Source organism: Pseudophryne corroboree, chromosome 6, assembly GCF_028390025.1.
Source record: "Pseudophryne corroboree isolate aPseCor3 chromosome 6, aPseCor3.hap2, whole genome shotgun sequence".
Classification (NCBI taxonomy): Eukaryota; Metazoa; Chordata; class Amphibia; order Anura; family Myobatrachidae; genus Pseudophryne; species Pseudophryne corroboree.
Window position 1 is genome coordinate 632202788 of NC_086449.1, and position 22219 is coordinate 632225006.

The 22219-nt window shown below is 45.4% G+C and overlaps 1 long non-coding RNA gene across 1 annotated transcript in view; it reads right to left on the reverse strand.

Annotated features, from left to right (window-relative positions):
- LOC134935532 (uncharacterized) overlaps window positions 1–22219 on the reverse strand; it is a 148056-nt gene that overhangs the window by 62849 nt on the left and 62988 nt on the right. Inside the window, exon 3 of the long non-coding RNA XR_010180228.1 lies at window positions 13741–13782. This is a non-coding gene — a long non-coding RNA (uncharacterized LOC134935532). The remainder of the gene's footprint in view (window positions 1–13740; window positions 13783–22219) is intronic.

Genomic DNA, 22219 nt, shown 5'->3' on the forward strand with positions numbered 1-22219 from the left:
ACGTAAAATCTCCTGCCGGTAATCTACTAGGTCCTGTATAACCACTGAGCCCCCTTTATCCGCTGAGCGGATAACTATATCTTTTCTTGCACTTAATGACTTTAATGCTTTAAACTCTGCTCCGGTTAGATTGGAATGTCCCTTATAAGATCTAGTTTCAGCAGTGTCAACAGTGGAATCCAGCATCCTAATAAAGCTCTTTATAGAGGCATTGTTCGAGTTAGGATCAAAGTTCGATCTTGGGCTTAATTTCTTTAATTCACTTGGTATAGAGTTCTCCCCTTCTGTAGGCAGACGTGATCCGAAGAATTCCTGGAGCTTTAGTTGACGATTCAGTTTAAATACTTCAGTTTTCCATAAAAATGGATCAAAGGTGGTAGTTGGTACAAAACTAAGTCCTTTCATTAATACTTGGGATTCTTCAACAGTGAGTGGGACTGAGGATAAATTAAATATTAATTCCTGGTTGGCAGTGGCGGTTTTTTGCGTGCCTCGCTTCCACTGGCCTCCTCGTCGGTTGTATTTACGTTTGCTGCACGGTATTTGGCCCGTGTCTTCATCCCTAAAGGGAGTGACTTGAAACGCTTTCCTCTTCTAGACCCTTGATCACTGTCACTGGCAGAGGTGACAGTGTCTTGGGTGGACTTGTAATTGGAGTTGCGTCCATATCGTCGACCTCCCCTCAGATTTTGCTGGGATGTTTGGGCTCCACCAGTTAACCAGCCATAGACATTGTTAGATTCATAGTCATTGTTAACTTTAGTGAACTTCTCACGTTTGTATTTAAGTAAGTCACGTTTGTAATCTTCAATTTGTTTGGACAATTTTTCTATCCAATTACATGACTTGTCATCCAATAGTGTCTGGGTGTGCAACGCTTCAAAAGCTTCAACCTTGACTTTGGTAGAATTCATTTCTCTAGTAGCCTCCTCTATTACCAGAAGTATCAAATCAAGGGAGCGTTTGTTTAAAATGGCACACCATCTTTTACAAAAGGCCACATTGTGTCGACCAATGGTCGGTATGTTCCTGACCCGGAACCCACGGGGTATTTTCTTTTCTTTAAAGTATTCTGAAAGTGTTGCACCATGATAATAAAAATCAACCTCCCGTTTCTTCAATCTAAATAAATCTCTGTAAATGTCTTTGGCAGGAATGCTAGTCACGTCAGAAAAAATGGCACCTTTGTATACTATGCCTGCAGCATCTATATCAGAAAATGACAATGTCTCTCCAATATCAAGTGCAACACGTGTGAATTGATCATTCATATATTTATCGTGTATGTGCTAATCTGCCCATGTGGGAAATATTACACCGGGAAAACAGAATGCGCTTTTAAAGTTAGAATGGGTCAACACCGATATGCAATAAGGGAAGCTGTGCTGGCTGGTAATAGTGACCAACCAGTGGCAAGACATTTTGCCCTGGCTGGTCACTCGCCAACCGCATTAAAACATATGATCATTGATCATATACCACCGCTGGTGAGAGGTGGGAATAGATCTAAACGCTTATTACAGTGCGAGTCCCGCTGGATATTCCGTTTGGACACATTAAATCCACGGGGGCTAAATGAACAAACTGGGTACAATTGCTTCATTTGATCTTCTGGCTATATCTGACCCTAATGATATATATGTGTTATTACAGTGAATATCTTAGTAGGTTGTAGTTCTCATTTAAGATGCAGGACATGTGCTAGAATGAAGTAGCTGATTTAGAGATTTCTCATGCAACTGATTACGTGTAGAATTATTTGTATTTATGTTGATTTGGTTGTTATGGTGATGGGCGCACTGGGTGACATCACAAGTGAGCGCCCGTATAGCGGAAGTGGAGACAGAAGCGCGGACTTTGACGGTGAGGGGGAGCACTATAAATGTGAGTTTATTTTAATGTTTGTTATTGCCCTGACGAAAAAGCACATGCTTTGAAACGTTGGCTGATACTACTGGCTGTGGTTGTGTTTTTATTCCTGAGTGCCGCCGTTCCTAACCCTCGTTACATTAACAGTGTGAGCTGTAATTCACGGAAGGCAACGGGGACAGTATATCCAGTAACAGTGAGTGCCGGACTTTTTGCAGACTTTGTATTGTGTGAACGTCCCAGTGCTAAGGGACTTATCACACTAATTAGTCAAGGCACCTTGCAATAATTTGTTCATTGTATTGTGGCTCTCGTCTTGCTGTTTTATTGATTTTTATTCTTCGACTCATAAGGTGTTTACACCTGAGTGGTGATACTATAACATCTAATTATTGAGTTTGATTTTTAAAACCACTGAATAACTTCAAATCAATATGAATGATCAATTCACACGTGTTGCACTTGATATTGGAGAGACATTGTCATTTTCTGATATAGATGCTGCAGGCATAGTATACAAAGGTGCCATTTTTTCTGACGTGACTAGCATTCCTGCCAAAGACATTTACAGAGATTTATTTAGATTGAAGAAACGGGAGGTTGATTTTTATTATCATGGTGCAACACTTTCAGAATACTTTAAAGAAAAGAAAATACCCCGTGGGTTCCGGGTCAGGAACATACCGACCATTGGTCGACACAATGTGGCCTTTTGTAAAAGATGGTGTGCCATTTTAAACAAATGCTCCCTTGATTTGATACTTCTGGTAATAGAGGAGGCTACTAGAGAAATGAATTCTACCAAAGTCAAGGTTGAAGCTTTTGAAGCGTTGCACACCCAGACACTATTGGATGACAAGTCATGTAATTGGATAGAAAAATTGTCCAAACAAATTGAAGATTACAAACGTGACTTACTTAAATACAAACGTGAGAAGTTCACTAAAGTTAACAATGACTATGAATCTAACAATGTCTATGGCTGGTTAACTGGTGGAGCCCAAACATCCCAGCAAAATCTGAGGGGAGGTCGACGATATGGACGCAACTCCAATTACAAGTCCACCCAAGACACTGTCACCTCTGCCAGTGACAGTGATCAAGGGTCTAGAAGAGGAAAGCGTTTCAAGTCACTCCCTTTAGGGATGAAGACACGGGCCAAATACCGTGCAGCAAACGTAAATACAACCGACGAGGAGGCCAGTGGAAGCGAGGCACGCAAAAAAACGCCACTGCCAACCAGGAATTAATATTTAATTTATCCTCAGTCCCACTCACTGTTGAAGAATCCCAAGTATTAATGAAAGGACTTAGTTTTGTACCAACTACCACCTTTGATCCATTTTTATGGAAAACTGAAGTATTTAAACTGAATCGTCAACTAAAGCTCCAGGAATTCTTCGGATCACGTCTGCCTACAGAAGGGGAGAACTCTATACCAAGTGAATTAAAGAAATTAAGCCCAAGATCGAACTTTGATCCTAACTCGAACAATGCCTCTATAAAGAGCTTTATTAGGATGCTGGATTCCACTGTTGACACTGCTGAAACTAGATCTTATAAGGGACATTCCAATCTAACCGGAGCAGAGTTTAAAGCATTAAAGTCATTAAGTGCAAGAAAAGATATAGTTATCCGCTCAGCGGATAAAGGGGGCTCAGTGGTTATACAGGACCTAGTAGATTACCGGCAGGAGATTTTACGTCAGTTATCTGATTGCTCTGTATACCGTCCTTTAACTACTGATCCTACCCTAGAATACAAAAGATTGCTTGATCAAATGTTGCAAGATGCTGTTGATGTGGGGGTTATTTCGAGTGATATAACTAAATTGCTTAAAACTGAGTTTCCTGTTAAGCCCTTAATTTATACGCTCCCGAAGGTGCATAAAGATTTGGAGCACCCTCCCGGGCGGCCGATTATATCGGCCAGAGGGTCTATTTTTCAGCCAGTGTCCATATATCTTGACACCTATTTACAGCCTTGTGTTCAGAACTCAGTGTGTGTTCTAAAAGACACCACTGATCTTCTGATTAAATTGAATAATTTAACCAACATTCCCCCTGAGTGCATACTATGTAGCATAGATGTGAGCTCGTTATACACCTGCATTCCTCACGGTGAGGGGATTGCAGCCACCAGGAGACTTATTACCAATAATGTGTGGTATAAAGGGCCAAACATCGATTTTTTCTGTGCTTTGCTAGAAATGGTGTTGAGTAAAAACTATTTCTATTTTGATGGGAAATATTATCTCCAAGTATCTGGGTGTGCCATGGGGACGTCGGTCGCCCCGGCATACGCTAATGCATATATGATTTCAGTGGAGAAAGACATATTTTTCATGGCCCCACGAAATTCAACAGAATATCGTCTATTATACTCGTTTTATAGACGATATGCTGTTGTTGTGGAAAGGTGACGTTGAATTCCTGGAAAGTATATTATCAAATCATAATCGTAGTAATAGCCCCGTTAAACTTACCTACAAAATTGATAAATCAATGATTGATTTTCTTGATGTGAGAATTAGCTTGACACAGGGTGAGATCAAAACTTCACTTTATGTAAAGCCAACTGACCGTAATATGTTGCTTAGTGCACAGAGTCATCACCCAATCACTATTCAGAAGGGATTACCGTTTTCTCAGTTCTTGCGGGTGAGACGTATTTGTACGGATGAATGTGATGCCTTTGCCCAACTAGACCTTATGATAGATAAATTTGTTGCTCGAGGTTATAACAAACAAACCCTCATTGAGCTTAAAAATAAGGTTATGTCTATACCCAGAGAAAGCACTTTAAAACCTAAAGTTAAAAGGAATGTTACCAACAAGATAATTTGGCCCAACAGATACAATGTTGCGAGCAATAAGGTGAGGAAAGCGATTCGGTCTCACTGGCCCATTGTATCTAGTGATAAAGAACTACCCAGTATGACTAATAAGCGTATCATGTGTGGCTACTCCAGGGGAAGAAATATACGTGATTATGTCGTACATAATGATATAACTAATTTTGATAAAAAAATACCTGCCACATTCTTGGGGAGACCAAAGAATGGTTGCTACAAGTGCACTGGTTGTGTCACTTGTGGATACATGCAAACGGGAGACACCATTAAAAATCCATTCACTGGTCAGACATTTAAAATTAAACACAGACTCTCTTGCATGTCCAAATTTATCGTGTATGTGCTAATCTGCCCATGTGGGAAATATTACACCGGGAAAACAGAATGCGCTTTTAAAGTTAGAATGGGTCAACACCGATATGCAATAAGGGAAGCTGTGCTGGCTGGTAATAGTGACCAACCAGTGGCAAGACATTTTGCCCTGGCTGGTCACTCGCCAACCGCATTAAAACATATGATCATTGATCATATACCACCGCTGGTGAGAGGTGGGAATAGATCTAAACGCTTATTACAGTGCGAGTCCCGCTGGATATTCCGTTTGGACACATTAAGTCCACGGGGGCTAAATGAACAAACTGGGTACAATTGCTTCATTTGATCTTCTGGCTATATCTGACCCTAATGATATATATGTGTTATTACAGTGAATATCTTAGTAGGTTGTAGTTCTCATTTAAGATGCAGGACATGTGCTAGAATGAAGTAGCTGATTTAGAGATTTCTCATGCAACTGATTACGTGTAGAATTATTTGTATTTATGTTGATTTGGTTGTTATGGTGATGGGCGCACTGGGTGACATCACAAGTGAGCGCCCGTATAGCGGAAGTGGAGACAGAGGCGCGGACTTTGACGGTGAGGGGGAGCACTATAAATGTGAGTTTATTTTAATGTTTGTTATTGCCCTGACGAAAAAGCACATGCTTTGAAACGTTGGCTGATACTACTGGCTGTGGTTGTGTTTTTATTCCTGAGTGCCGCCGTTCCTAACCCTCGTTATATATATATATATATATTTATATACACACACACACACACATATACACTGTATATATTATATATATATATATATATATATATATACAGAAAAAAAGACGGCGTTTTCTGAATACACGTCTTAATCAGCACGGAGGGCACCCAGGCAACTGGCATCAGCAGGACCAGGAGTGCCGGGCACCATTGGTACAAATATATATATATATATATATATATATATATATAAATAAAAATATATGAATAAAATAAAAAATAAATACATATTTAAAAATAATAATTCCTATGCCCCATCATCATATTATTCAATGCCCCACACATTAATGCCCCAGTACCTATAATGGGGTACTAATCATTTTCAGGGGTTCTGCTCGTCCTCCTGCCTTCCCTGCCGCCGCAGCAGGCTGTTCAGCAGCCTGCTTCTTGTAAAACTATTGAAAATGTCCCTCCCAAAATGCCCGCCTAGGAGACAGTTATTAAAGATACTATAGCCTCCTCTAGTATCTTTAATAACTGTCTCCTCTGAAGCGGCGGCCATCTTAAGAGGGTCATTTTCAATAGCCTGCTTGCGCTGGGCAGTGGACACATACAGAGAGGCAGTGGCGGCGGACGGACGGTGGCTGCGGGCAGGCGGCGGCGAGCGGGCAGCAGCATGAGCGGCCCGGGCCCTCCCCTCTCTGTCAGAGAGGCCGGGCCCGGGAAGGCTGTGCCTGCAGCACCCCCCTGATGGCGGGCCTACCTATGGGCTGCATCCCCCCCAGGTAAAATCCACCATCCCACTCCACATGACTGCACTGGCTTTACTGTGACTAGTAGTAACTTCCTACTGGAAGTCCTACCTGTCAATCATAGACACTAGAGTAGTGACGTGTGGTAAGGTGAGGCAGAGCCTTTCCTGTCATACTAACGTATATGCCAGAGTTTTGAATAGCTAAAGTATATGAAAAATACTAAGAATATATTAGAAATATCTTCTTTGTGTTAGTCTAATAATTTTTATAGTCGAAACTCTGAAGTAAAAAGTATGACATCTATTTTATCTGCACATCTCTGATCAAAACTTAGCAAATTTCCAAGAGTTTATACTGCTGCACCTGTGTATAATGCCCACATGTACCCTTGTGTGTAAATCTGACTCTGGTACTTGCCAGTGCCTCCTGAGCCATTTAACTCACTGCCTGTCCCAGCATTAGAGTAACAACACCTGCAGCTGTCAAAATTGATAGCTGCATGTCTCGGAAAGGTCAGTGCCATTGACTGTTCATACTTTACCCTGCATATCTTGTATATAGCAGTGCTGATATAGGCAGGGGTGCAGAGTGCACCTGTCATGTTCCGCACACTGTCAAACATGGGGAGAAGGGATCAGCGCACATAACGTACACTGATACCATTTCATCCCCATAACGACTCATCATACATCTCCCCTTAGTTCCATGTGCACGATACAAGTGCAATTGTGACCACCATGCCGAGTACTAAGCCTCAGAGAGCTCCATCTATAGTAACTAAATATTCAACAATAAAAAAGGTTTTACACTAGTGCAGTGGTTCCCAAACATATTAATTCACAGCGCCCTAGAGTATTAAAAAAAAATGTCATGACAGCCCTAGGACAAAAGTTTCTTGTTTAGAAATGAAAATATATATATGAAATTAAGTACATTTTTATTATACAGTATGTCATCCTGAGGGTCATTCAGGTTCGGTTAGAATTGCTATCACTGTTGCGCAAGCCACCCATCACAGAGGCCAGGAAATCTCCATTCTCTGCCGGAGATCCCTGATCTTTTCCCACCCCTAAACGGTGGCATCACGCCCCCGTTTTTACAAATAGAGGACTTCGCTGCCACTTCCTCACCCGCCCGAACAGCAGCAGACTGTCAAACACTAACAGTCTGCTATCGTCCTGCTTCCAACGTAACAGGACCCATTCGCGCATGTGCAGAACAGGTCCTGTGGTGAGGGACAGGATTCACTTCTGTTTGTCCCCATATTGTATAACTGGAAGCCACAAACACTGGTTTTGCCTATTACATTGACCATAAATAATTTAAATTGCCTGGACCCCTGTAAGTGCACCGAGGAAACTCAGGGTGCTACACAACCCAGTTTGGGAACCACTGAACTAGTGCACTTTGATGGTCCACCCAGAGTATGTCAAAGTGAACACATAACCTCTGTTCTATGTGCTAAAATATGCAGAGCTTTCCTGCTGTAGTTTGGCAGAGGTACAAAATGGCTCCCTCTAATAGCATAATAGCTTGGCCATGCAGTACTGTTCCACAGTGACAAATCACTGTCAGCAACTAGAGATGAGTGGATTCGGTTCCCTGAGAACCAAACCCTACCGGACTTCACTACCCGAGCCCGGCTCGGGTTTTCCCGCCTGACTCGGAAACTAGAACGAGGCAAAACGTCATCATCCCGCTGTCGGATTCTCGCAGGGTTTGGATTCCATATAAGGAGCCGCGTGTTGCCACCATTTTCACTCTGGCATTGGAGAGTGTAGCGAGAGGACGTGTCTCCATCCTCAGTGTCCTGCATCAGTACAGTGGCGATGTCCTCTGCTGCCATATGTCCAGTGCTGCTGTATAAGTCCAGTCCATTGCAGTGGTAGTGTCTTGTGCTGCATCAGTCCAGTCACAGTGGTGGTGTCCTCTACTGCCATATGTCCAGTGCTGCTGTATAAGTCCAGTCCAGTCCAGTGGTGCTGTGCTGAGCTGCATCAGTACAGTGGTGGTGTCTTGTGTTGCATCAGTCCAGTCACAGTGGTGGTGTCCTCTACTGCCATATGTCCAGTGCTTCTGTATAAGTCCAGTCCAGTGCAGTGGTGCTGTGTTGTGCTGCATCAGTCAAGTGGTGGTGTCCCTGTGCTGCATCAGTCCAGTGGTGGTGTATTGTGCTGCATCAGTCCAGTCACAGTGGTGGTGTCCTCTGCTGCCATATGTCCAGTGCTGCTGTATAAGTCCAGTCCAGTGGTGCTGTGTTGTGCTGCATCAGTCCAGTGGTGGTGTCTTGTGCTGCATCAGTCCAGTCACAGTGGTGGTGTCCTCTGCTGCCATATGTCCAGTGCTTCTGTATAAGTCCAGTCCAGTGGTGTTGTGTTGTGCTACATCAGTCCAGTGGTGGTGTATTGTGCTGCATCAGTCCAGTCACAGTGGTGGTGTCCTCTGAAGCCATATGTCCAGTGCTTCTGTATAAGTCCAGTCCATTGCAGTGGTGCTGTGTTATCATGCATCAGTCCAGTGGTGGCGTCCCTGTGCCGCTGTATATAGTATGTCCAGTGGTACTGCTGTATATGTCCAGTGATACTGCCGTATATGTCCAGCGGTACTGTCGTATAAATCCAGTGATACTGCCGTATACGCCCAGTGATACTGCTATATAATTACAGTGATACTCCCGTATATGTCTAGTGGTACTGCCGTATAAATCCAGTGATACTGGTGTATAAATCCAGTCCAGTGATACTGCCTTATATGTCCAGTGGTACTGCCGTATAAATACAGCGATACTGCCGTATAAATCCAGTCCAGTGGTACAAATCAGGGAACACCCCTTTTATCTCATTTTAGGTTACATTTGCCTAACCATTGCTGCACATCGTCTATCACAGTGCATGAACCAGGACTTCCTACCCTTTTGTGTTATCCAGTTATTACCACGGTCAAGGATAGGTAAGGTTAACGAGAGGTTAATGGGACTATACTAAAAATTTGCACTGCCTGGCCCTGTAAACGATCGTTTCTTATTGCCACATATTATATTACAGTAAAAAGAAAATACTTTTTTTATCATGATTTATCAAAGAACTCCTCATATAAGCACCATTGTTAAGGTATGTAGTAAATTGATTATTTTTAGGCACTGCGCATGAGCAGAATAAACATGTGATAGAAGGGAGGAGCATTGAGCCGGCTGAGCCTGGCTTATCCCAGTGGTTGTTCTCTTTATGTTGTATTGTAGGTTTAAGGTGTGATTGTTAAACTTTTGGAAAATGTACTATAGGCTTGTTGGTAAATTATTTTGAAAAAACTTAATATTCTTTGTTCAGATGTCTGCCTGGGTATGCATATACTTTTCTACGCCACATTATTAGGAGCGAGTGATAGGCTAGAATGTAGTGTGGTAAGAGCTGACTTGCAGCAGTAGCCATTGTCATTTAATACAAGGTAAAATGTAGGTGCCCAACTGTTGTGACACTTCATCACAGGAGATGGCATTTCTGTACAGCGCCACAAAACCAGACACATCACTGGATCTACTCTATACTTTGCAATGAAAACTCATAATCCACCAAACTCTAGGTATGTGCAAATTTCTGCCCCTTGGCAAACCTATGCCCATTAGTAGAAATCTAGGTGTAATTGCACAAATCAGTACACAGCAGGACTAAAACTGATTTGATCTTTGTATATGTAGTGCTTCATAAATTGTCCCCACAGATCTTAATCTACACAATAAAGATTCATCACTTACAGATGGTTTAAAGTTTTAAATTGCTAATGTAATGAAGTTGTCAGCAGCAGAATCCCACATTTGGATACCAGTGATGTGATTGATGAGCCAGCAATGTGTATGGGGTTTAGGCTGAGGAGGTGATGACAGCAGGCAGGGAAAGAATTAGTTCCAGGTCTCTTAAGCAAACCACCAACACTTGAATAAGAGCAACTACATTTCAAGAGCAGTCACTTCTACATGCAGGGGCGGATTGGGATGGAAAGCCATCCTGGGAAATTTATGGAAGCAGCCCTAATGGGGTGCAGTCTCATTGTAGCCACTATACACATGTCTAAATATATGAATATTCTGGAACGGGACACCATTACATATTCACGGTATAGGGTAATTAAAGTAGATAATTGATATACATACACTGCTCAAAAAAATAAAGGGAACACCAAAATAACACATCCTAGATCTGAATGAATGAAATATTCTTATTAAATACTTTGTTCTTTACATAGTTGAATGTGCTGACAACAAAATCACACAAAAATTATCAATGGAAATCAAATTTACTAACCCATGGAGGTCTGGATTTGGAGTCACCCTCAAAATTAAAGTGGAAAAACACATTACAGGCTGATCCAACTTTGATGTAATGTCCTTAAAACAAGTCAAAATGAGGTTCAGTAGTGTGTGTGGCCTCCACGTGCCTGTATGACCTCCCTACAATGCCTGGGCATGCTCCTGATGAGGTGCGGATGGTCTCCTGAGGGATCTCCTCCCAGACCTGGACTAAAGCATCCGCAAACTCCTGGACAGTCTGTGGTGCAACGTGGCATTGGTGGATGGAGCGAGACATGATGTCCCAGATGTGATCAATTGGATTCAGGTCTGGGGAACTGGCGGGCCAGTCCATAGCATCAATGCCTTCGTCTTGCAGGAACTGCTGACACACTCCAGCCACATGAGGTCTAGCATTGTCTTGCATTAGGAGGAACCCAGGGCCAACCGCACCAGCATATGGTCTCACAAGGGGTCTGAGGATCTCATCTCGGTACCTAATGGCAGTCAGGCTACCTCTGGCGAGCACATGGAGGGCTATGCGGCCCCCCAAAGAAATGCCACCCCACACCATTACTGACCCACTGCCAAACCGGTCATGCTGGAGGATGTTGCAGGCAGCAGAACGTTCTCCTTGGCATCTCCAGACTCTGTCACGTCTCAGTGCTCAGTGAGAACCTGCTTTCATCTGTGAAGAGCACAGGGCGCCAGTGGCGAATTTGCCAATCTTGGTGTTCTCTGGAAAATGCCAAACATCCTGCACGGTGTTGGGCTGTAAGCACAACCCCCACCTGTGGACGTTGGGCCCTCAATACCACCCTCATGGAGTCTGTTTCTGATTGTTTGAGTAGACACATGCACATTTGTGGCTTGCTGGAGGTCATTTTGCAGGGCTCTGGCAGTGCTCCTCCTATTCCTCCTTGCACAAAGGTGGAGGTAGCGGTCCTGCTGCTGGGTTGTTACCCTCCTACGGCCTCCTCCGCGTCTCCTGATGTACTGGCCTGTCTCCTGGTAGCGCCTCCATGCTCTGGACACTACGCTGACAGACACAGCAAACCTTCTTGCCACAGCTCGCATTGATGTGCCATCCTGGATGAGCTGCACTACCTGAGCCACTTGTGTGGGTTGTAGAGAGGTCATACAGGCATGTGGAGGCCACATACACTACTGAGCCTCATTTTGACTTGTTTTAAGGACATTACATCAAAGTTGGATCAGCCTGTAGTGTGTTTTTCCACATTAATTTTGAGGGTGACTCCAAATCCAGACCTCCATGGGTTAATAAATTTGATTTCCATTGATAATTTTTGTGTGATTTTGTTGTCAGCACATTCAACTATGTAAAGAACAAAGTATTTAATAAGAATATTTCATTCATTCGGATCTAGGATGTGTTATTTTAGTGTTCCCTTTATTTTTTTGAGCAGTGTATATTGTATGGATTGTATAGATTATTATAATATGACAGGTTGTTGTATGTAGTATAAGCCTGCCCTGGTGGGGAAGTAGAGGAAGAAGGCTCTAGAAACCCACGTGCAGATGTTAAGGGCCCAGGGCCTGAGACAGGAGAAGGGTTGAAAAAGGTGGATGAGCCGGCTGATGGAGAGGATATAAGAAGCAGCTGCGGGGAAAAGAGGCAGTTATAGGCAGTTGATTTACCGGCAGAGGCACGGGAGGTACGACAGCAGGACTGTCAGTGATAAAGCAGCGACCGAGAGACACGGAGATACCACACCAGATGCGGTCAGCGCTTCCAGATGCCCAGGGTGCTTAGGTGCTTATGCGGTGTTAAGAGGTGAACCCGGAGCGACCTAGTGAATGACAATCTAGGAGAGAGAGGCGGGCTTCCGCTCCGAGACGGAGCTTAGGCGGATGACACAAGATGAGGAATTCACCCTATTGGCCTGATTGATACCTGTCAGTAAAGTGAGTGCTGTGGGACAGACAATTAAATGAACACTAGAGAGCACAGAACACCCCATAGACATTGATAGCAGAGCTATACACATATACAGTATATTGCCAAAGTGAGTACTGGAAGACAGGCAGAAGAAGGATAAATGCAGGCAGTAAAAGCACCCTGAACCAACTGATAATTAATATAAAAAAGTGTCATTGAGCATATGAAGGTGTCAGTGTTATCTTAAAGAAAGCAGCCTTCAGAGGAGACAGACTACTGGCTTACTATCTTAACATTGTATCAGCCGTCGCATCATATAGTATCCATGCCCAGAGACTGTGCGACTGTGACTGTGCTAGAGACTGAGACACTTTACTCCCCTATTGATGTGAGTCGGGGGAGAGCTATTCCATGTCACCAAGAGGAGGACAGTAAGCTGTATACCTACAGAAAAGTATCATTTATTGGTAAAACAAGAGTGAAGTCCTATATAAAGTTGAGAGAAGCAGCAGAGCAGTGACTGATAGGACAGGAGCTAAGCTGGTGTGTAAATGACTGTCTCTGGGCCATGTGATATAAGGATACAGTGTTGCTCAGGAAACTTACAGTAAAACATTGAGGAAAACACCACACAGCTGAAAATTGAAACTGTGTTTCTAGATAAAGTACACAGCTATACAGTTCAACAAAGGAGGTTTAGGATTTCCACAGCAAGTAGCTTTTGAATACTCTAATGAAGAGACTACCAGTTATGTACAATTCCAGTGCACTTCAATATGGGCCCCAAGGGCATATGCATACTGTATGTAACTGCAGTTTACCTAAACTTTATTACCCGGGTAATTAGATGCTTTGGATGTTGAGGTATTTTTTGACAAGCAGGGTTTTATTCATACTAGTTTTTGTACTGCATGCAAGGATATCTGTATAGTTATCTTCTTAATATATTTAGTGATCAATTTAGCTGTTTTATCAATTGGAATTGAATTGTAATGAAATGTCTGAATATTGCTACATTAGCCAATTTTATTAAACATTCTGGTACTTACCTGTAAGATGTTTCATACATGTTCCAGCTCGATCTGAAGATCCTAGAAGAAGAGTAAAGGTATAATTATATGCTTGATTTAAACAATAGTAATATATTTACACATTCATACCCATCACACATTAACGCTAGGCTTTCCCAAGCAAGCCTGTACACAAATATATATATATATATATATATATATATATTTAGCTTGGGTGGAGGCACTTTAGTTACCCTCAGAGTAGGGGAGGGTTACATCATGAAGGGGTGGGGTCTGTTGAGTGGGAGGGGATCCCTCCTCATAGGGCCTGATTGTATGCAATTGCAGCCTACCTTGCATCTTTTGCTGTAGTTGTGTCTGAGACCAGGGGCAGATTGGGAACTAATAGTGGCCCCTTAAAATTTGGGCAGATATCACACATACCGTGTAGCCATGGTAGCATCACTGGATAGCAGAGTTGCTGTACTGTGGAAACGGAATAACAGAATGATTGCGGACAATGCAGTGTACTGAGGGGCTAATTCCGACTTGACCGCTGCTGTGTGTTTTTGCACAGCTGCAATCAGGTCTGAAGTGCGCATGCGGCGGCGCATGGCAGACAGCCGACAGCTGTCTTAGCCGGACCCTGCGATTGCCTCTGCCAGATTGACAGGCAGAGGTGGTCGCTGGGCGGGAGGGGGCGGGCCAGCGGTGTTTGGCCGCCGTTTAGGTGGTGCGGTCCGGGTAACGCAGGCGTGCCAGGATCATTGGGGGGTGGCCGGGCCGCGACGGCTGCATGACATCACATGCAGCTGCTGCGACCCCGGCAGTGACGAGTAGCTCCCTGCCAGCGTGCAGAAGCTGCGCTGGCTGGGAGCTACTCCTGAAGTACAAAAGCATTGCCGCTGTGCAATGCTTTTGTACTTGTACGACGGGGTAGGGCCTGACATGCGGGGCGTCCCCCCCACATGTCAAGGAAGCTGACCGTAGATGTGCATATCTACGATCAAGTCTGAATCACCCCCTGAGTGCGGTGGGCTGCCTGTTATGTGGGGAGTGGGGCCACATGACAACAAGCAAACAGGCCACACAGACACGTCAACCTACCAGGAATCTACCTGGTGAGCCAATCCTCACCTGTCTACATGATAGCTATTTTAGTCAGAACATTACCTACAGGGATTTCAGAGTATGACACAAGTGAGTGCTGAACCAGAATCCCAACTAGTTTCCTGCTCAGTATTAATAGGAATTTGGTTTTACACATAAACTTTGAGAATAGTACTTTATTCTGGATTTCTGACTTGGTTGTACTCCTTGTACCCCTGACAATTAATCATCTGTACTCTGGGGCTAATCCAGTGGCGGACGATAATGGCAGCAGCTGTGCTAAAATATGCAAGAGCCACAGGAGGCATCTTAATAAAAAGACCCCCACTGCCAGCTTCTGTGATCTGATGCTGCGTAGGAAGATGCAGCATCAGATCAACTGCATGACCATGGGCCCTCAGGTTACTCAGGATTTCTGGTAAAATAACACTGCCAGGGCCAGTGAAGCTGTGTCCAAGGATGCAACCAATGGCTTTGCATGCCCAGAGAATAGGGTCTACAAGTAGAACGCTCCCTGGCGCAGCCCCCAAACACCAGCAGCATGTCAGTCATTTTGCAGCTTTTGGGGCACTGCAAGCGACATCGCTGTAACAGATCTGCACAGTACGCTCCTGCACATCCAAAAACCTATTTAGGATTTCTCTGACGTCCTAGTGGATGCTGGGAACTCCGTAAGGACCATGGGGAATAGACGGGCTCCGCAGGAGACTGGGCACTCTAAAAGAAAGATTAGGTACTATCTGGTGTGCACTGGCTCCTCCCACTATGACCCTCCTCCAGACCTCAGTTAGATTTCTGTGCCCGGCCGAGCTGGATGCACACTAGGGGCTCTCCTGAGCTCCTAGAAAGAAAGTTTATTTTAGGTTTTTTATTTTACAGTGAGACCTGCTGGCAACAGGCTCACTGCATCGAGGGACTAAGGGGAGAAGAAGCGAACCTACCTGCTTGCAGCTAGCTTGGGCTTCTTAGGCTACTGGACACCATTAGCTCCAGAGGGATCGACCGCATGGAACTGGCCTTGGTGTTCGTTCCCGGAGCCGCGCCGCCGTCCCCCTTACAGAGCCAGAAGCAAGAAGAGGTCCGGAAAATCGGCGGCAGAAGACTTCGGTCTTTACCAAGGTAGCGCACAGCACTGCAGCTGTGCGCCATTGCTCCTCATGCACACTTCACACTCCGGTCACTGAGGGTGCAGGGCGCTGGGGGGGGGGGGGGCGCCCTGAGGGCAATATATGACACCTTGGCTGGCAAATCTACATCATATATAGTCCTAGAGGCTATATAGATGTAAAATTACCCCTGCCAGTATTCCAGAAAAAGCAGGAGAAAGTCAGTTGAAAAAGGGGCGGGGCTTCTCCCTCAGCACACTGGCGCCATTTTCTCTTCACAGTGCAGCTTGAAGACAGCTCCCCAGGCTCTCCCCTGTAGTTTTCAGGCTCAAAGGGTTAAAAAGAGAGGGGGGGCACAAAATTTAGGCGCAATATTGTATATACAAGCAGCTATTGGGAAAAATTCACTCAATATAGTGTTAATCCCAAAATTATATAGCGCTCTGGTGTGTGCTGGCATACTCTCTCTCTGTCTCCCCAAAGGGCTGTGTGGGGTCCTGTCCTCAGTCAGAGCATTCCCTGTGTGTGTGTGCGGTGTGTCGGTACGGCTGTGTCGACACGTTTGATGAGGAGGCTTATGTGATGGTAGAGCAGATGCCGATAAATGTGATGTCGCCCCCTGTGGGGCCGACACCAGAGTGGATTGATAGGTGGAAGGTATAAACCGACAGTGTCAACTCCTTACATAAAAGGCTGGATGACGTAACAGCTATGGGACAGCCGGCTTCTCAGCCCGCGCCTGCCCAGGCGTCTCAAAGGCCATCAGGGGCTCAAAAACACCCGTTACCTCAGATGGCAGACACAGATGTCGACACGGAGTCTGACTCCAGTGTCGACGAGGTTGAGACATATACACAATCCACTAGGAACATCCGTTACATGATCCCGGCAATAAAAAATGTGTTACACATTACTGACATTAACCCAAGTACCACTAAAAAAGGGTTTTATGTTTGGGGAGAAAAAGCAGGCAGTGTTTTGTTCCCCCATCAAATGAGTGAATGAAGTGTGAAAAAGCGTGGGTTCCCCCGATAAGAAACTGGTAATTTCTAAAAAGTTACTGATGGCGTACCCTTTCCCGCTAGAGGATAAGTTACCCTGGGAGATATCCCCTAGGGTGGATAAGGCGCTCACACGTTTGTCAAAAAAGGTGGCACTGCCGTCTTAGGATACGGCCACTTTGAAGGTACCTGCTGATAAAAAGCAGGAGGCTATCCTGAAGTCTGTATTTACACACTCAGGTACTAGACTGAGACCTGCAGATAGTGCTGCTGCAGCGTGGTCTGTAACCCTGTCAAACAGGGATACTATTTTGCGAACATAAGACGTCGTCTTATATATGAGGGATGCACAGAGGGATATTTTGCCGGCTGGCATCCAGAATTAATGCAATGTCCATTCTGTCAGGAGGGTATTAGAGACCCGACACTGGACAGGTGATGCTGACTTTAAAAGGCACATAGAGCCTTATAAGGGTGAGGAATTGTTTGGGGATGGTCTCTGGGACCTCGTATCCACAGCAACAGCTGGGAAGAAATTTTTTTACCTCAGGTTTCCTCACAGCCTAAGAAAGCACTGTATTATCAGGTACAGTCCTTTCGGCTTCAGAAAAGCAAGCGGGTCAAAGGCGCTTCCTTTCTGCACAGAGACGAGGGAAGAGGGAAAAAGCTGCACCAGTCAGCCAGTTCCCAGAATCAAAATTCTTCCCCCGCTTCCTCTGAGTCCACCGCATGACGCGGGGGCTCCACAGGCGTAGCCAGGTACGGTGGGGGGCCGCCTCAAAAATTTCAGCGATCAGTGGGCTCGCTCACAGGTGGATCCCTGGATCCTTCAAGTAGTATCTCAGGGGTACAAGCTGGAATTCGAGGCGTCTCCCCCCCGCCGTTTCCTCAAATCTGCCTTGCTGACAACTCCCTCAGGCAGGGAGGCTGTGCTAGAGGCAATTCACAAGCTGTATTCCCAGCAGGTGATAGTCAAGGTGCCCCTACTTCAACAAGGACGGGGTTACTATTCCACACTGTTTGTGGTACCGAAACCGGACGGTTCGGTGAGACCCATTTTAAATTTGAAATCCTTGAACACATACATAAAAAAATTAAAGTTCAAGATGGAATCGCTCAGGGCGGTTATTGCAAGCCTGGAGGAGGGGGATTACATGGTATCCCTGGACATCAAGGATGCTTACCTACATGTCCCCATTTACCATCCTCACCAGGAGTACCTGAGATTTGTGGTACAGGATTGCCATTACCAATTCCAAACACTGCCGTTTGGACTGTCCACGGCACCGAGGGTCTTTACCAAGGTAATGGCAGAAATGATGATACTCCTTCGAAAAAAGGGAGTTTTAATTATCCCGTACTTGGACGATCTCCTTATAAAGGCGAGGTCCAAGGAGCAGTTGTTGGTCGGAGTAGCACTATCTCGGGAAGTGCTACAACAGCACGGATGGATTCTATACATTCCAAAGTCACAGCTGGTTCCTACCACACGCCTACTGTTCCTGGGGATGGTTCTGGACACAGAACAGAAAAAAGTGTTTCTCCCGCAGGAGAAAGCCAAGGAGCTGTCATCTCTAGTCAGAGACCTCCTGAAACCAAAACAGGTATCTGTGCATCACTGCACACGAGTCCTGGGAAAAATGGTAGCTTCTTACGAAGCAAAATTCCATTCGGCAGGTTCCATGCAAGAACCTTTCAGTGGGACCTCTTGGACAAGTGGTCGGGATTGCATCTTCAGATGCATCGGCTGATAACCCTGTCTCTAAGGACCAGGGTATCTCTACTGTGGTGGCTGCAGAGTGCTCATCTTCAAGAGGGCCGCAGATTCGGCATACAGGACTGGGTCCTGGTAACCACGGATGCCAGCCTTCGAGGCTGGGGGGCAGTCACACAGGGAAAAAAATTTCCAAGGACTTTGGTCAAGTCAGGAGTCGTCCCTACACATAAATATTCTGGAACTGAGGGCCATTTACAATGCCCTAAGTCTGGCAAGGCCTCTGCTTCAAAACCAGCCGGTACTGATCCAATCAGACAACATCACGGCAGTCGCCCATGTAAACCGACAGGGCGGCACAAGAAGCAAGATGGCGATGGCAGAAGCCACAAGGATTCTCCGATGGGCGGAAAATCACGTCTTAGCACTGTCAGCAGTGTTCATTCCGGGAGTGGACAACTGGGAAGCAGACTTCCTCAGCAGACACGACCTACACCCGGGAGAGTGGGGACTTCATCCAGAAGTCTTCCAACTGTTGGTAAACCGTTGGGAAAGGCCACAAGTGGACATGATGGCGTCCCGCCTAAACAAAAAACTAGATATTGCGCCAGGTCAAGGGACCCTCAGGCAATAGCTGTGGACGCTCTAGTGACACCGTGGGTGTACCAGTCGGTTTATGTATTCCCTCCTCTGCCTCTCATACCAAAGGTACTGAGAATAATAAGAAAACGAGGAGTAAGAACGATACTCATGGTTCCGGATGGGCCAAGAAGAGCTTGGTACCCAGAACTTCAAGAAATGATATCAGAGGACCCATGGCCTCTACCGCTCAGACAGGATCTGCTACAGCAGGGGCCCTGTCTGTTCCAAGACTTACCGTGGCTGCGTTTGACGGCATGGCGGTTGAATTCCGGATCCTAAAGGAAAAGGGCATTCCGGAAGAAGTCATTCCTACGCTGATAAAAGCCAGGAAAGAAGTAACCGCAAACCATTATCACCGTATTTGGCGAAAATATGTTGCGTGGTGTGAGGCCAGGAAGGCCCCAACAGAGGAATTTCAGCTGGGTCGTTTTCTGCACTTCCTACAGTCAGGGGTGACTATGGGCCTAAAATTGGGTTCCATTAAGGTCCAGATTTCGGCTCTGTCGATTTTCTTCCAGAAAGAACTGGCTTCACTGCCTGGAGTTCAGACATTTGTAAAGGGAGTGCTACATATTCAGCCCCCTTTTGTGCCTCCTGTGGCACCTTGGGATCTCAACGTGGTGTTGAGTTTCTTAAAATCACATTGGTTTGAGCCACTTAAAACTGTGGATTTGAAATATCTCACGTGGAAAGTGGTCATGTTATTGGCCTTGGCTTCGGCCAGGCGTGTGACAGAATTGGCGGCTTTGTCATGTAAAAGCCCTTATCTGATTTTCCATATGGATAGGGCAGAATTGAGGACTCGTCCCCAGTTTCTCCCTAAGGTGGTATCAGCTTTTCACTTGAACAAACCTATTGTAGTGCCTGCGGCTACTATGGACTTGGAAGATTCCAAGTTACTGGACGTAGTCAGGGCCTTAAAAATTTATATTTCCAGGACGGCTGGAGTCAGGAAAACTGACTCGCTTTTTATCCTGTAGGCACCCAACAAAATAGGTGCTCCTGCTTCTAAGCAGACTATTGCTCGCTGAATTTGTAGCACAATTCAGCTGGAGCATTCTGCGGCTGGATTGCCGCATCCTAAATCAGTAAAAGCCCATTCCACGAGGAAAGTGGGCTCATCTTGGGCGGCTGCCCGAGGGGTCTCGGCTTTACAATTTTGCCGAGCTGCAACTTGGTCAGGGGAAAACACGTTTGCTAAATTCTACAAAATTGATACCCTGGCTGAGGAGGACCTTGAGTTCTCTCATTCGGTGCTGCAGAGTCATCCGCACTCTCCCGCCCGTTTGGGAGCTTTGATATAATCCCCATGGTCCTTACGGAGTTCCCAGCATCCACTAGGACGTCAGAGAAAATAAGATTTTACTCACCGGTAAATCTATTTCTCGTAGTCCGTAGTGGATGCTGGGCGCCCATCCCAAGTGCGGATTGTCTGCAATACTTGTATGTAGTTATTGCCTAACTAAGGGTTATTGTTGAGCCATCTGTTGAGAGGCTCAGTTATATTTCATACTGTTAACTGGGTGTAGTATCACGAGTTATACGGTGTGATTGGTGTGGCTGGTATGAGTCTTACCCGGGATTCAAAATCCTTCCTTATTGTGTCAGCTCTTCCGGGCACAGTATCCTAACTGAGGTCTGGAGGAGGGTCATAGTGGGAGGAGCCAGTGCACACCAGATAGTACCTAATCTTTCTTTTAGAGTGCCCAGTCTCCTGCGGAGCCCGTCTATTCCCCATGGTCCTTACGGAGTTCCCAGCATCCACTACGGACTACGAGAAATAGATTTACCGGTGAGTAAAATCTTATTTTTTGTCTTGTTATCCCTATTTTTGTTCTCTCTTAATGTGTAGCTTTTGACATTCTGGGGGTAATTCAGATCTGATTGCAGGGCTGCGTTTTTTTCTGCCCTGCGATCAGATAGTCGCCGCCTAAATGGGGAGGGGAAATCGCTGTGCAAGTGTGCAATCGCTTCATTAGCAGAGCTGCACAAACATCAGTTTGTGCAGCCTCTGCTCAGCCCAGGACTTACTCAGCAGCTGCGATTCTTTCCTGCTGATCGGGGCCGGAGCGGACGTCAGACACCCTCCCTCAAAATGCCTGGTCGCGCCTGAGTTTTTCCAGACACTCCTGTAAATTTGGTCAGTTGCCACCCACAAACGGCCTCTTCCTGTCAATCTTCTTGCAAATGCCCGTGCGTTTGGATTTTTCGTACCATCCCGTCGCTAGGCACCGATGACCGGTGCTGTTGTGCGACACACCGGTGCATTGTGGCTCACTCACATGCCCAGTTCAGATCTGATCGCACTGTGTGCGAAAATGCACAGCAGCAATCAGATCTGAATTACCCACTCTGGCCAATATTTACTAAAAAATCGAGTTTGTCCGATTTGTGTTTTTTTTTCTAAGTCCCAACACGGGAATTCACTAAGCACAAATCTCGGCAGTGTTTGGACTATTCGTAATGGTTTGAATGACAAAGTTCAGAAATATGAATGAATAGACCATCGGTCAAACGCGGCTGCTATTTCATACAACACGGGTATTCACTATTCATTCGTATTTGGGTGTTAGTCTCTGAGTGCTCAATTGCGGTCATATTTTTTTGCGATTCGTTAAAAAAAGCGGCAAAAAAATAGACCTGCTTTTTCCAGGCGTGTTTACATGTGTTGCAACTAACAAATCACTCACACCTGAATTAGGATGCCTATAAAAGGATCTTAGGCCCATTTCAATCCACCTACTCTCAGAAATGGCAGCAGGACTGTGGGCCAGTGATATTTTGTGTGCTGTGGGATTCCTCAGACTCAGACATCAGCCTGTAAGTAACCAGGGCCAAGAAACTGAACATGGTCAGCAGGTTGTACAGGTTCCGCGGAGGCTGCGCAGGCCTCATTTTTTTAGGGGGCACTTAAACTTGAACGCATTGTCCAATGATACGGTCAT